This window comes from Stigmatopora argus, chromosome 4, assembly GCF_051989625.1.
Source record: "Stigmatopora argus isolate UIUO_Sarg chromosome 4, RoL_Sarg_1.0, whole genome shotgun sequence".
NCBI lineage: Eukaryota > Metazoa > Chordata > Actinopteri > Syngnathiformes > Syngnathidae > Stigmatopora > Stigmatopora argus.
In genome coordinates, this window is record NC_135390.1 from 17,149,893 (window position 1) to 17,165,286 (window position 15,394).

A 15,394-nucleotide genomic window follows, 5' to 3' on the forward strand; every position below is an offset into this window, starting at 1 on the left:
CTTTGTATAGTTTTTGTTTTCTCACCACACCATGACAGTAAACTATTTGAATTTTTCTAGTCGGGTAAAGACCCAGTAAGGCAATTTCAACGTGATTCAAAGATGTTTGTTTGGAGAATTGTCAGTTTAGAAAAAAATCTGACCTTTCAGACCCAAGTCTTTAATCTGTACTTGTATCTTTGTGATCCTTTTAGGCTTTTATGGGTGCTTTTCATCAAAGCTAAAATACCAAAGTGGCTTTCAAGAGATTTTTGATGACACGCGAGCACTAAAGTAAGTAAGTAGTTTTATGGCCGACACGAACCGTGTACAAGTTATGGTCATTTGTTACCATTTTAAGGTCTTTTTTTAGTTTTTTAAATAGGTTTTAAGGTATTGCGCATAGTTATTTATTCATATATAAATAGCATCATGGGAAATATTTTCGTCCTTTGTTTCAAAATAAGAGCCAAAAAATTCAATCCAGTCATGTTTTAGATCAGAGCTTTGAAATAGACGCATAAGAAAAAAACATACTCGTAAAAGTTAATTTAAACATAAAAAAATCAGTTATAAATGTAATACTAAACTTAATACAAATATCAAAGTAATCTTCGAATGATCTGTCACATAAATATCAGAAATATCCTAATAGTTCGTTTAATAATTGGCCACATGCAGTTCAAATAATAAGAGGTACAATGCTGACCTCTGCTGGTAGAAAGGAAGCAATGCAAGTGTAGGACAAAGGGAGGAGCCAAGTCAGGTTTACTGAGTACAGAGGTGATTTAACTCCTTGACTGAGCAGCAATAGATGTCCGAACCATTTCAAGTAGGAGGGATGGCAGCGAGGAATGTTATCAACAGATTGGGAACCTCTGACTAATACTGTAGCTGATTGAACTCATTGTACACAATCAATTTTTTTTTTGCAAAAATCAATCACTAAATCCATAACATAGCTAGAAAAATGTTCCATATATTCAAACTAAAGGGGGATATCTTGTATAGGTTTTCATGAATAAGTGCTTCATTTACATTAACGTACACTACAATTCTATATTGCTCATCTTGTGCTGCAGTTCCACATTTAGGCCACCAGATGACAGGCTGTGCTTTTAAAATGATTCCATCCTTGTCTCTCCCCATAGTGCCCCTCCTCTTTCCACGCTCGCCCTCCCTAAGGCGGCTCATAAGTTTTCAATCTAATCATGTTTTTATTCAGCTGGGATGCCAATGGCACCTGCCGCCTTCCCACCATGCATTGCGGCATCCTTACCGCGCCACGTCAATGTGAGCATATGGCACTTTATTAAGATATCAAAACAAACCAACAAAAAAGGATTACATGTCAAAAAACAAACAGAAGTGATGAGCTAAAAAGCCAGCCCTTTTACCGCAGAGGCGTCAAACTCGTTAGCCACATTCACGTTAACTAGAAAGTTCCTTGTTGGCTGCCATTTTGGCTCCTGGGGCCCCAAAAATCCAATGTTAGCACGTATAGAAAATTGATCAAACCACCCACAAAGTTCTGCTTTTACGGCCCCCGTGTCAACAAAATAAAAGCTTTTGAATGTTTACGTAGAATATAAATTAGCCGCCCGTTTCGACACCCGTTTTATGACGACTTGGGAGTCTTTCCCAACCGGGAAGTAGCGACCAACTCCGACGAGCCCCTTAAACACGTCCGTCTTCATTCATTAGCGTCCTCTCGTCGGCGTCCTCACTTAACGAGGCGCACACGCTATTAGGACGATTAAACGGACACATCTGTTTTTCATTAGCAGCTAAAGTCACCTCGACGCCGCCGATGAACGCCGCGCAGGCTCGTGAAAATCACTCCTGCGTTCGCCAAGGTGGACGTCACGCCCAACGCGCTCGATGATTGCCAAAGACCCGGTTGTAAAAAGCCCCCCAAAAAATCGAAATTTAAACTCCAAAGCTCACGTTATTCAAGAGGTTCTTACGATAGTTCCTCGCCGCTAATTCGTAACTAGCTCCTCGCGCAATGGAAAGCGCTAGAAATCAACCACGGAGTCCCATAAAAGTCTGATTTGTGTCAATTAATCGGCATGAAAAAGTCGCCGCTTGCATTTTTGTGTGCAAACAAGCGTCGGGTAGCAAGTGGCGTGTCACTCACGCCGCTCCCCTCGGGCCCATCTGCTGCGATAGCTGGAAAATAGGCAACTCTCATCACGCCTGAACTCACCACCGTCGGGACCGTGACAGGTAGTTAGTGTGTGTTTCCGTTAGACAAAAGCTTTGCTTGTGTTCCAAGTGCTTTCCTCTGCTTCTTAAAAAATTGCAAATGTGCTTATCTTGATAGTGTCTTTCAAATGCTTAAAGTTTTAACATTGCTTGTACAATTCGGAATGGTAGGTCTTAAATTCATCCGTTTTAGATTAGATCACTTTATTCATCCCATATTCGGGAAATGTCATTGTCACACTAATAAGAGAGTCAGAATACAGACACAGGAAAATAAATAAATAGGTAATAAATAAGCAAATATATAGATAAATTAATAAATAAATTAGTATGAATATATAAATAAATTAATAAATAAATTAGTATAAATATATAAATAAATTAAGAAATAAATATATAAATACATTAAGAAATATAAATAAATATATAAATATACATATGCATATATACACATGTATATATACGGTTGGTCTTAACATTCAGCCATTTCTTTAGTTTTTAAATTGCTCAGTGATGTTAGACAAATGATGATCTTTTGAGACAAATTTATGCATTTTCTGAAATTTTAGGATTTAAAATAAATACATATTTAATATGTAATTTTTTTATTTTTTTTTGAAAGTCTTACACTTAAAGTTTTAGAAAGTGTTAAAGCTATAAAATAAACCTGTAACTTCTAGCATTTCTGTACTAACGTAACAATGTCATAGAATGAGTTTTGTAGGGAGTTCACAAAGTTTATATTTCCACTACTTGCATTTTGCATTAGTAGAAAGTTTAGTATGTTTTGTTCTATTCGTTTATTTTTTATAATACTTAAGCAACGCTAATTTTTTGGGCAAATAAATCATTCTGATTCCGTAGTACTTTTAGCTGCCAGTTAGTGCCTAGCTAGCAACAAGTATTTGCTGCTAGCCAAACAGATGACATGTTTTTAGCCATCATTAGCACTAAAAAAATGATCATTTAACAAGTCTTTCCAAATAGTATTGACATCAACCTCGTCCCACGGCTCCGGTTTAATTCAAGTTGAAGACAGCAGTAGCGTGCGTACGTGCTAGCCTTGGCCTGGATGCCCGCTAATGCTATCCTAGCGAGGCGCTGAATAACCTTTTCTATGCGGTGTAATTATTATTATTAGCACTTTGGAGTCCCAAAAGAGCAGTCATCCAGGTAGCGTTAAGTCAGCACAACGCTAATACCCAGGCTAATAGCGGCTGGCAAGTGGTGCTAACAGCGAGCTAATAGCGGCGGTGAGGGACGGGACGGGCACCACCGCAGGGACGCACGCGCCCGGCGTCCTGGTTGCCCTTGGAAGAGGCCCTTTGCCCCCCAGCTCGTAATTAGTAGCCAGTGACAACAACAATGCTAATAATTAACCAAAACAATCAATTCGTTTTTTTGGGCCTTGGTGGAGCTAACACGTCATCATTAGCGGCATCAATGCATCGTTTTACTGTCTTGGTTAACCAACTAATCAATTGTAGTAGTGCAGTTTTGTGGTTTTTAGTTTTCTATCTTAAGATTCTTTCCTGAAATAGTTTTGGGGCAAAAATCTCTATTGGATAATCAGATTTTTCATAAGGGAATTGATTCGAGTTTGGATTCATTTTTAACTCATCAGCCATTGACGTCCAGTCTGATTTTTATTAGCATAAGATTTGATGTTAAAACAATAACTAGAACAATTAACGTGTTAAAATGAAACAAAATTGATTCAATCTTGACGTTCAAATGTAAAACCTATTTTGTTTAACAGTAAAATTTGGCGAGTTATTAACAGGGAACTTTATCTTCAAAAGTTTGTAACATGATATTTTAGTTAAAGTCTAAAATTCACGTCAAAATATTATATTTTACATGAAGACTTGTTGTTTTTGTATGGTGAGGATTTGGACATTTATCTGCATCAATGGTGGCAAACAAGTTAAAATATTGAGAACACGATTTAGAGCATGATTTTTTTTTTTTTTTAATGCGTTTCCTATCGACTACCTGGCCAACGTCTGAGTGCGTGCTAGTTAGATATTGGTGCTGACAGAACACGCAGCTAATTGCTAATTGCGCGTCTCATTAGCGTCGGGGGTGACAGGTGTCGCGAGTATGTTGGGCCTCTGTTGCGCCGCTACTCCCGTGAGTTTCCCGCGTTCCCCCGGTGGCCGACGCTGCCGAAGCTGTCGCTTAATGGCTCCCCCGGGAGGGTGCCGTGGGATGTCTCGAGGGTCTCGCCTTTTGGATACTGTGTTGCGGCAACAGGGGCAACGCGGAACTGCAAATCCCCCGACTCTGCTTCGGTAAATTGCTTTGTTTGTGGGCCTTGTTTGTGTTGTGTTGACTTGGGAAAAACTAATATTGCATATGGAACATTTTTTTTTATTGATAATTCAGTGGATCAGACACAAACAATGGAAAAAAAATCACGTTATTGTTATATTACAGTATATATTATATTACCTTAATTTTTTAAGAAAATTTAAAAGCCTTACTTTACATGGTCTTTTTTTAAAGAAAAAGCCTTACTATTCATGGTATTTTTTTAAGAAAAAAAAGGCTTACTTTCCATGGTCATTTTCTACTTATGCTTTTTTCGTAAAAAACGACTTAGTATAGTAAGGCTTTTTTCTTTAAATAATGACATAGTACGGTAATGTTTTTTTCTTAAAAAAACAACAAAGTATAGTAAGGCTTTTTTCTTAAAAAAACAACATAGTATATAGTAAGGTTTTTTTCTTAAAAACGACATAGTATACTAAGGCTTTTTTCATAATAAACGACATAGTTTAGTAAGGCTTTTTTCTTAAAACGACATAGTACAGTAAGGCTTTTTTCTTTAAAAAACGACCATGTATAGTAAGGCTTTTTTTCCATCAAAAAATGACCATGTATAGTAAGCCTTTTTTTCATCAAAAAATGACCATGTATAGTAAGACTGTCTTTCATTTAAAAAAGACCATGTATATATATACATATACATAGATACATATATATTTATATATATATATATATATATATATATATATATATATATATATATATATAGATATATATATATATAAAAATTAAACACTAAACAAAAAAACAAAGGTAGACCATGTATGGTAAGGCTTTTATTTGTTGAAAAAAATGTCATAACTGCCTTTTTTTACCCTGTTAAAACAGGTCAACAACATGGTGAACAAGTGGTCAGCACGTCCGCCTCACAGTTCGGAGATCGAAGTTCCATCCCAGGTGGGTTCCGACCGTCCTGTGTGGAGTTTGCATCTTCTTTGTGGGTTTTCCCTGGGTACTTTGCTTTCCTCCCACATTCCAAAAACGTATCGATGTATAGTAAAATGTATAGAAAGGCTTTTTTTTCTTAAAAAAACAACCATGTATAGTAAGGCTTTTTTCTTAAAAAATGACATTGTGTATATATATATATATATATATATATATATATATATATAGAGAGAGAGAGAGAGAGAGAGAGAGAGAGAGATATATATATAGTAAGGCTTTTTTCGTAAAAAAATGACATAGTATAGTAAGGCTTTTTTCGTTAAAAAAAAGACATAGTATAGTAAGGCTTTTTTTTCTTAAAAAACGACATAGTATAGTAAGGCTTTTTTTCTTAAAAAACGACATAGTATAGTAAGGCTTTTTTCTTAAAAAACGACATAGTATATTAAGGCTTTTTACCTTAAAAAAACCGACATAGTATAGTAAGGCTTTTTACATTAAAAAAATGACATAGTATAGTAAGGCTTTTTTCTTAAAAAACGACATAGTATATTAAGGCTTTTTACCTTAAAAAAACCGACATAGTATAGTAAGGCTTTTTACATAAAAAAAAACGACATAGTATAGTAAGGCTTTTTTCTTTAAAAAAACGACACAGTATACTAAGGCTTTTTTCTTAAAAAACGAGATAGTATAGTAAGGCTTTTTTCGTAAAAAAAACGACATAGTATAGTAAGGCTTTTTTCGTTAAAAAAATACAGTATAGTAAGGCTTTTTTTCTTAAAAAAACAACATAGTATATTAAGGCTTTTTACCTTAAAAAAACGACATAGTATAGTAAGGCTTTTTACCTAAAAAAACGACATAGTATAGTAAGGCTTTTTACCTAAAAAAACGACATAATATAGTAAGGCTTTTTACATAAAAAAACGACAGTATAGTAAGGCTTTTTTCTTTTAAAAAAGACATAGTATACTAAAGCTTTTTTCTTTAAAACGAGATAGTATAGTAAGGCTTTTTTCGTAAAAAAAGACAGTATAGTAAGGCTGTTTACATAAAAAAACGACATAGTATAGTAAGGCTTTTTACCTAAAAAAAACGACATAGTATAGTAAGGCTTTTTTCGTAAAAAAAACCAACATAGTATAGTAAGGCTTTTTTCTTAAACGACATAGTATACTAAGGCTTTTTTCTTAAAAAACGAGATAGTATAGTAAGGCTTTTTTCGTAAAAAAAAACGACATAGTATAATAAGGCTTTTTTCCTAAAAAAATGACAAAGTATAGTAAGGCTTTTTTCGTAAAAAAAACGACATAGTATAGTAAGGCTTTTTTCGTAAAAAAAACGACGTAGTATAATAAGGCTTTTTTCCTAAAAAAAACAACATAGTATAGTAAGGCTTTTTTCTTAAAAAAAACGACATAGTATACTAAGGCTTTTTTCTTAAAAAACGAGATAGTATAGTAAGGCTTTTTTCGTAAAAAAAACGACATAGTATAGTAAGGCTTTTTTCGTAAAAAAAACCAACATAGTATAATAAGGCTTTTTTCCTAAAAAAATTACATAGTATAGTAAGGCTTTTTCCTTTAAAAAACAACATAGTATAGTAAGGCTTTTTTTTCTTAAAAAAACGACATAGTATATTAAGGCTTTTTACCTTAAAAAAAACGACATAGTATAGTAAGGCTTTTTACATAAAAATACAACATAGTATAATAAGGCTTTTTTTCCTAAAAAACGAAATGGTATAGTAAGGCTTTTTTCCCCTAAAAAACGACATAGTATAGTAAGGCTTTTTTTCCTAAAAAAAAAAAACAGCATAGTATAGTAAGGTTTTTTCCCTAAAAAACAACATAGTATAGTAAGGCTTTTTTACCTAAAAAACGACATAGTATAGTAAGGCTATTTTCCCCAAAAAACGACATAGTATACTAAGGCTTTTTTACCTAAAAAAACGACATAGTATAGTAAGGCTTTTTACCTAAAAAAACGACATAGTATAGTAAGGCTTTTTACCTAAAAAAACGACATAGTATAGTAAGGCTTTTTTCGTAAAAAAAACGACATAGTATATTAAGGCTTTTTATCTTAAAAAAAAAAAATAGTATAGTAAGGCTTTTTACATAAAAAAAACGACATAGTATAGTAAGGCTTTTTTCTTAAAAAACGACATAGTATATTAAGGCTTTTTACCTTAAAAAAACCGACATAGTATAGTAAGGCTTTTTACATTAAAAAACGAAATAGTATAGTAAGGCTTTTTACCTAAAAAAAACCCGACATAGTATAGTAAGGCTTTTTACATAAAAAAACGACACAGTATAGTAAGGCTTTTTTCTTTAAAAAAAGACATAGTATACTAAAGCTTTTTTCTTAAAAACGAGATAGTATAGTAAGGCTTTTTTCTTAAAAAAAGACAGTATAGTAAGGCTTTTTTCGTTAAAAAAGACAGTATAGTAAGGCTTTTTACATAAAAAAACGACATAGTATAGTAAGGCTTTTTACCTAAAAAAAACGACATAGTATAGTAAGGCTTTTTACATAAAAAAACGACATAGTATAGTAAGGCTTTTTACCTAAAAAAACGACATAGTATAGAAAGGCTTTTTTCGTAAAAAAAACAACGTAGTATAGTAAGGCTTTTTTCTTAAAAAAACGACATAGTATACTAAGGCTTTTTTCTTAAAAAACGAGATAGTATAGTAAGGCTTTTTTCGTAAAAAAAACGACATAGTATAGTAAGGCTTTTTTCGTAAAAAAAATAACATAGTATAATAAGGCTTTTTTCCTAAAAAAATGACATAGTATAGTAAGGCTTTTTACATAAAAAACGACATAGTATAGTAAGGCTTTTTACCTAAAAAAAGACAGTATAGTAAGGCTTTTTACATAAAAAAACGACATAGTATAGTAAGGCTTTTTACATAAAAAAACGACATAGTATAATAAGGCTTTTTTCTTAAAAAAACGACATAGTATAGTAAGGCTTTTTTCTTTTAAAAAAGACATAGTATACTAAAGCTTTTTTCTTAAAAACGAGATAGTATAGTAAGGCTTTTTTCGTAAAAAAAGACAGCATAGTAAGGCTTTTTTCTTAAAAAACGACGTAGTATATTAAGGCTTTTTACCTTAAAAAAACCGACATAGTATAGTAAGGCTTTTTACATAAAAAAAACGACATAGTATAGTAAGGCTTTTTACCTAAAAAAAAAAACCTGACATAGTATAGTAAGGCTTTTTACATAAAAAAACGACATAGTATAGTAAGGCTTTTTTTTTTTTTTAAAAGACATAGTATACTAAAGCTTTTTCCTTAAAAACGAGATAGTATAGTAAGGATTTTTTTGTAAAAAAAGACAGTATAGTAAGGCTTTTTTCTTAAAAAAACGACATAGTATATTAAGGCTTTTTACCTTAAAAAAACCGACATAGTATAGTAAGGCTTTTTACATAAAAAATGACATAGTATAGTAAGGCTTTTTACCTAAAAAAACGACATAGTATAATAAGACTTTTTTCTTAAAAAAACGACATAGTATACTAAGGGTTTTTTCTTAAAAAACGAGATAGTATATTAAGGCTTTTTTTGTAAAAAAAACGACATAGTATAGTAAGGCTTTTTTTGTAAAAAAAAAAACAACATAGTATAATAAGGCTTTTTTCCTAAAAAAATGACATAGTATAGTAAGGCTTTTTTCCCTAAAAAAACGACATAATATAGTAAGGCTTTTTTTCCTAAAAAAAACGACATAGTATAGTAAGGCTTTTTTTTTCTTCTTAAAAAACGACATAGTATACAAAGGTTTTTTTCCCTAAAAAACGACATAGTATAGTAAGGCTTTTTTTCTTTAAAAAAACGACTTAGTATAGTAAGGCTTTTTTTTCCTAAAAAACGACATAGTATAGTACGGCTTTTTTACCTACAAAACGACATAGTATAGTAAGGCTTTTTTCCCCAAAAAATGACATAGTATAGTAAGGCTATTTTCCCCAAAAAACGACATAGTATAGTAAGGCTTTTTTTCCCTAAAAAAACGACATAATATAGTAAGGCTTTTTTTCCCTAAAAAACGACATAGTATAGTAAGGCTTTTTTTCCTAAAAAACGAAATGGTATAGTAAGGCTTTTTTTCCCTAAAAAACGACATAGTATAGTAAGGCTTTTTCTTAAAAAAAACGACATAGTATACTAAGGCTTTTTTCTTAAAAAACGAGATAGTATAGTAAGGCTTTTTTCGTTAAAAAAAAACGACATAGTATAATAAGGCTTTTTTCGTAAAAAAAACAACATAGTATAATAAGGCTTTTTTCCTAAAAAAATGACATAGTATAGTAAGGCTATTTTCCCCCAAAAACGACATAGTATAGTAAGGCTTTTTTCCCTAAAAAAACGACATAATATAGTAAGGCTTTTTTTCCTAAAAAAAAACGACATAGTATAGTAAGGCTTTTCTTTCTTCTTAAAAAACAACATAGTATAGTAAGGCTTTTTTTTCTTCTTAAAAAACGACATAGTATACAAAGGTTTTTTTCCCTAAAAAACGACATAGTATAGTAAGGCTTTTTTTCTTTAAAAAAACGACATAGTATAGTAAGGCTTTTTTTCCTAAAAAACGACATAGTATAGTACGGCTTTTTTACCTACAAAACGACATAGTATAGTAAGGCTTTTTTCCCCAAAAAATGACATAGTATAGTAAGGCTATTTTCCCCAAAAAACGACATAGTATAGTAAGGCTTTTTTTCCCTAAAAAAACGACATAATATAGTAAGGCTTTTTTTCCCTAAAAAAACGACATAGTATAGTAAGGGTTTTTTTTTCTCAAAAAACGACATAGTATACAAAGGGTTTTTTCCCTAAAAAACGACAGTATGGTAAGGCTTTTTTTCCTAAAAAACGACATGGTATAGTAAGCCTTTTTTTCCTAAAAAGAAAACTGCATAGTAGAGTAAGGTTTTTTCCCTAAAAAACGACATAGTATAGTAAGGCTTTTTTTCTTAAAAAAACGACGTAGTATAGTAAGGCTTTTTTTCCTAAAAAACGACATTGTATAGTAAGGCTTTTTTTCCTAAAAAACGACATGCTATAGTAAGGCTTTTTTTCCCTAAAAAACGACATAGTATAGCAAGGCTTTTTTTCCTAAAAAAAAGACATAGTATAGTAAGGGTTTTTTTTTCTCAAAAAACGACATAGTATACAAATGTTTTTTTCCCTAAAAAACGACATAGTATAGTAAGGCTTTTTTTTCTTAAAAAACGACATAGTATACAAAGGGTTTTTTCCCTAAAAAACGACATAGTATGGTAAGGCTTTTTTTCCTAAAAAACGACATGGTATAGTAAGCCTTTTTTTCCTAAAAAGAAAACTGCATAGTATAGTAAGGTTTTTTCCCTAAAAAACGACATAGTATAGTAAGGCTTTTTTTTTCTTAAAAAACGACATAGTATACAAAGGGTTTTTTCCCTAAAAAACGACATAGTATAGTAAGGCTTTTTTTCCTAAAAAACGACATGGTATAGTAAGCCTTTTTTTCCTAAAAAGAAAACTGCATAGTATAGTAAGGTTTTTTCCCTAAAAAACGATATAGTAAGGCTTTTTTTCTTAAAAAAACGACGTAGTATAGTAAGGCTTTTTTTCCTAAAAAACGACATAGTATAGTAAGGCTTTTTTACCTAAAAAACGACATAGTATAGTAAGACTTTTTTCCCCAAAAAATGACATAGTATAGTAAGGCTATTTTCCCCCCAAAAAACGACATAGTATAGTAAGGCTTTTTTCCCTAAAAAAACGACATAATATAGTAAGGCTTTTTTTCCTAAAAAAACGACATAGTATAGTAAGGCTTTTTTTCCCTAAAAATGACATAGTTTAGTAAGTTTTTTTCCCTAAAAATGACATAATATAGTAAGGTTTTTTTTTTCTTAAAAAATGACATAGTATAGTAATGCTTTTTTTCCCCTAAAAAACAACATAGTATAGTAAGGCTTTTTTTTCCTAAAAAAATGACAGTATAGTAAGGCTTTTTTTCTTTAAAAATGACATAGTATAGTAAGGCTTTTTTCCCTAAAAAAAAACGACATAGTATAGTAAGGCTTTTAAAAAAAATGACCATGTATAGTAAGCCTCATCTCATTTTCTGAACTGCTTTATCCTCATTAGGGTAGCGGGGGATGCTGGAGCCAATCCCATTTGTCTCCAGGCCAGAGGCGGGGGACATCCTGAATCGGTGGCCAGACGATCTTAGGGTACAAGGAGACGGACAACCACGCACTGTATAGTAAGTCTTTTTTCCTTAAAAACGACATGGTATGGTAAGGCTTTTTTCCCCTAAAAAACGACATAGTATAGTAAGGCTTTTTTTCCCTAAAAAACGACATAGTATAGTGAGGGTTTTTTTTCTCAAAAAACGACATAGTATACAAAGGGTTTTTTCCCTAAAAAACGACATAGTATAGTAAGGCTTTTTTTTTTCTTAAACGACATAGTATACAAAGGGTTTTTTCCCTAAAAAACGACATAGTATAGTAAGGCTTTTTTTCCTAAAAAACGAAATGGTATAGTAAGGCTTTTTTCCCCTAAAAAACGACATAGTATAGTAAGGCTTTTTTTCCTAAAAAAAAAAAACAGCATAGTATAGTAAGGTTTTTTCCCTAAAAAACGACATAGTATAGTAAGGCTTTTTTTCTTAAAAAAAACGACATAGTATAGTAAGGCTTTTTTTCCAAAAAAAAAAATGACATAGTATAGTAAGGCTTTTTTACCTAAAAAACGACATAGTATAGTAAGGCTATTTTCCCCAAAAAACGACATAGTATACTAAGGCTTTTTTACCTAAAAAAACGACATAGTATAGTAAGGCTTTTTACATAAAAAAACGACATAGTATAGTAAGGCTTTTTACCTAAAAAAACGACATAGTATAGTAAGGCTTTTTTCGTAAAAAAAACAACATAGTATAGTAAGGCTTTTTTCTTAAAAAAAACGACATAGTATACTAAGGCTTTTTTCTTAAAAAACGAGATAGTATAGTAAGGCTTTTTTCGTAAAAAAAACGACATAGTATAGTAAGGCTTTTTTCGTAAAAAAAAACAACATAGTATAATAAGGCTTTTTTCCTAAAAAAATTACATAGTATAGTAAGGCTTTTTCCTTTAAAAAACAACATAGTATAGTAAGGCTTTTTTTCTTAAAAAAACGACATAGTATATTAAGGCTTTTTACCTTAAAAAAAACGACATAGTATAGTAAGGCTTTTTACATAAAAATACGACATAGTATAATAAGGCTTTTTTTCCTAAAAAACGAAATGGTATAGTAAGGCTTTTTTCCCCTAAAAAACGACATAGTATAGTAAGGCTTTTTTTCCTAAAAAAAAAAAAACAGCATAGTATAGTAAGGTTTTTTCCCTAAAAAACGACATAGTATAGTAAGGCTTTTTTACCTAAAAAACGACATAGTATAGTAAGGCTATTTTCCCCAAAAAACGACATAGTATACTAAGGCTTTTTTACCTAAAAAAACGACATAGTATAGTAAGGCTTTTTACATAAAAAAACGACATAGTATAGTAAGGCTTTTTACCTAAAAAAACGACATAGTATAGTAAGGCTTTTTTCGTAAAAAAAACAACATAGTATAGTAAGGCTTTTTTCTTAAAAAAACGACATAGTATACTAAGGCTTTTTTCTTAAAAAACGAGATAGTATAGTAAGGCTTTTTTCGTAAAAAAAACGACATAGTATAGTAAGGCTTTTTTCGTAAAAAAAAAAAACATAGTATAATAAGGCTTTTTACCTTAAAAAAAACGACATAGTATAGTAAGGCTTTTTACATAAAAATACGACATAGTATAATAAGGCTTTTTTTCCTAAAAAACGAAATGGTATAGTAAGGCTTTTTTTCCCTAAAAAACGACATAGTATAGTAAGGCTTTTTTTCCCTAAAAATGACATAATATATTAAGGTTTTTTTTTTCTTAAAAAATGACATAGTATAGTAATGCTTTTTTTCCCTAAAAAACAACATAGTATAGTAAGGCTTTTTTTCCTAAAAAAAATGACATAGTATAGTAAGGCTTTTTCCCCCTAAAAAAACGAAAGTATAGTAAGGCTTTTAAAAAAAAATGACCATGTATAGTAAGCCTCATCTCATTTTCTGAACTGCTTTATCCTCATTAGGGTAGCGGGGGATGCTGGAGCCAATCCCATTTGTCTCCAGGCCAGAGGCGGGGGACATCCTGAATCGGTGACCAGACGATCTTAGGGTACAAGGAGACGGACAACCACGCACTGTATAGTAAGTCTTTTTTCCTTAAAAACGACATGGTACAGTAAGGCTTTTTTTCCCTAAAAAACGACATAGTATAGTAAGGCTTTTTTTTCCTAAAAAACGACATAGTATAGTAAGGCTTTTTTTTCCTTAAAAAACGACATAGTATACAAAGGTTTTTTTCCCTAAAAAACGACATAGTATAGTAAGGCTTTTTTTCCTAAAAAACGACATGGTATAGTAAGCCTTTCCCCCCCCCCCCCCCCCCCCAAAAAAAGCATAGTATAGTAAGGTTTTTTCCCTAAAAAACGACATAGTATAGTAAGGCTTTTTTTCTTTAAAAAAACGACATAGTATAGTAAGGCTTTTTTTCCTTAAAAAAGCGACATAGTATAGTAAGGCTTTTTTACCTAAAAAACGACATAGTATAGTAAGGCTTTTTTCCCCCAAAAATGACATAGTATAGTAAGGCTATTTTCCCCCAAAAACGACATAGTATCGTAAGGCTTTTTTCCCTAAAAAAACGACATGATATAGTAAGGCTTTTTTTCCTAAAAAACGACATAGTATAGTAAGGCTTTTTTTCCCTAAAAACGACATAGTATAGTAAGGTTTTTTCCCTAACAATGACATAATATATTAAGGTTTTTTTTTTCTTTAAAAATGACATAGTATAGTAATGCTTTTTTTCCCTAAAAAACAACATAGTATAGTAAGGCTTTTTTTCCTAAAAAAATGACATAGTATAGTAAGGCTTTTTTCCCCTAAAAAAAAACGAAAGTATAGTAAGGCTTTTAAAAAAAATGACCATGTATAGTAAGCCTCATCTCATTTTCTGAACTGCTTTATCCTCATTAGGGTAGCGGGGGATGCTGGAGCCAATCCCATTTGTCTCCAGGCCAGAGGCGGGGGACATCCTGAATCGGATGCCAGACGATCTTAGGGTACACGGAGACGGACAACCACGCACTGTATAGTAAGTCTTTTTTCCTTAAAAACGACATGGTATAGTAAGGCTTTTTTCCCCTAAAAAACGACAGTATAGTAAGGCTATTTTTCCCTAAAAAACGACATAGTATAGTAAGGCTTTTTTTCCTAAAAATCGACATAGTATAGTAAGGGGCTTTTTTTCTCAAAAAACGACATAGTATACAAAGGGTTTTTTCCCTAAAAAACGACATAGTATAGTAAGGCTTTTTTCCCTAAAAAATGACATGGTATAGTAAGCCTTTTTTTCCTAAAAACAAAAACAAACAGCATAGTATAGTAAGGTTTTTTCCCTAAAAAACGACATATAGTAAGGCTTTTTCCCCCTAAAAAACGACATAGTATAGTAAGGGTTTTTTCCCTAAAAAACGACATATAGTAAGGCTTTTTCCCCTAATAACGACATAGTATAGTAAGGTTTTTTTTTCTTAAAAAACGACATAGTATAGAAAGGGTTTTTTCCCTAAAAAACGACATAGTATAGTAAGGCTTTTTTTCCTAAAAAAAACGACACAGTATAGTAAGGCTTTTAAAAAAAAAAGACCATGTATAGTAAGCCTCATCTCATTTTCTGAACTGCTTTATCCTCATTAGGGTAGCGGGGGACATCCTGAATCGGTGGCCAGACGAACTTAGGGTACAAGGAGACGGACAACCACGCACTGTATAGTAAGTCTTTTTTCCTTAAAAACGACATGGTATACTAAGGCTTTTTTTCTTAAAAAACGACTT

At 31.8% G+C, this 15,394-nt stretch overlaps 1 protein-coding gene across 12 annotated transcripts in view; it reads left to right on the forward strand.

Moving 5' to 3' along the window:
- The window catches only part of plcl2 (phospholipase C like 2), a 39,364-nt gene that overhangs the window by 22,001 nt on the left and 1,969 nt on the right, over positions 1 to 15,394 (forward strand). For 6 of the 12 annotated variants that reach the window (XR_013299973.1, XR_013299980.1, XR_013299971.1 and 3 more), the window contains 6 exons: positions 195 to 273; positions 5,347 to 5,415; positions 11,567 to 11,684; positions 13,585 to 13,702; positions 14,534 to 14,651; positions 15,257 to 15,331. The gene's annotated coding sequence lies outside the window, so the exon portion shown is untranslated. Of the gene's footprint in view, positions 1 to 194; positions 278 to 5,346; positions 5,416 to 11,566; positions 11,689 to 13,584; positions 13,703 to 14,533; positions 14,652 to 15,256; positions 15,332 to 15,394 lie in introns of all 12 variants that reach the window. The other 6 variants (XR_013299979.1, XR_013299982.1, XR_013299975.1 and 3 more) reach the window with 5 other exon arrangements.